Below are 625 nucleotides of genomic sequence, written 5' to 3'. Positions count from 1 at the left end.
TTTGACTGTCATACCACATAGCTTAGGCCCACACTGTGTGTGTGTGTGTGTGGCACAATAAGTCATTTGAGTTCAGGAAGTACAATAGTTGCTTGGGTGTAGTGTAAGTTAAGTGAGTTTATTATGTTTCCTATGTGTTTATGAGGAGGAAGTGTTCATTTTAGTTAAAATGTGGGGTACAGTGTTATTTATCGCCAGATACATTTGTAGGCAGTAGATCCAGTGGATCGCCAGTAGGTGGCAGTGTTGCGACATCAGCAGTGTCTGTGACAGAGAGCCAGAGGGAAGTCTCGCGTGAATATGCGAGAACATGAGGATCTCTGAACAGGATAGAAGAAGAAAGTGCTGAGAAGCGACTGCATACCTAAATGTATATCTTTGTATTTACAGGTAAGCTGGTGATGGTATTTAGCTACCCCGGGCTAGTAGATATCGTTATAGTGTACGTTGGTGGCAATGTGTTAGATCTTGTAAATGTTTAACTGTGTAAGTTTAGCTAGCTAGCAGCTAATGCCAGATTGCTGACCGCCATTGTAGCAGTAGGAGCGCGGGACGGCAGCTGTGATAATGAGCCCTCATGAGAGGGAGCCCCCGTCGCTCATATTATTGTTTTGTTACTACTGTT

General features: G+C 43.8%; 1 protein-coding gene across 1 annotated transcript in view; it reads left to right on the top strand.

Moving 5' to 3' along the window:
* Positions 1-331: 331 nt before the first annotated feature.
* The window catches only part of nrxn3b (neurexin 3b), a 389,076-nt gene continuing 388,782 nt past the window's right edge, over positions 332-625 (top strand). Inside the window, exon 1 of the mRNA XM_031872805.1 lies at positions 332-390. The gene's annotated coding sequence lies outside the window, so the exon portion shown is untranslated. The remainder of the gene's footprint in view (positions 391-625) is intronic.

This window comes from Anarrhichthys ocellatus, unplaced genomic scaffold (assembly GCF_004355925.1).
Source record: "Anarrhichthys ocellatus isolate YVR2014 unplaced genomic scaffold, GSC_Weel_1.0 scaffold66, whole genome shotgun sequence".
NCBI lineage: Eukaryota > Metazoa > Chordata > Actinopteri > Perciformes > Anarhichadidae > Anarrhichthys > Anarrhichthys ocellatus.
The sequence above is the reverse complement of the archived record's forward strand: the minus strand, read 5'-3'. Positions and strand labels throughout refer to the sequence as shown.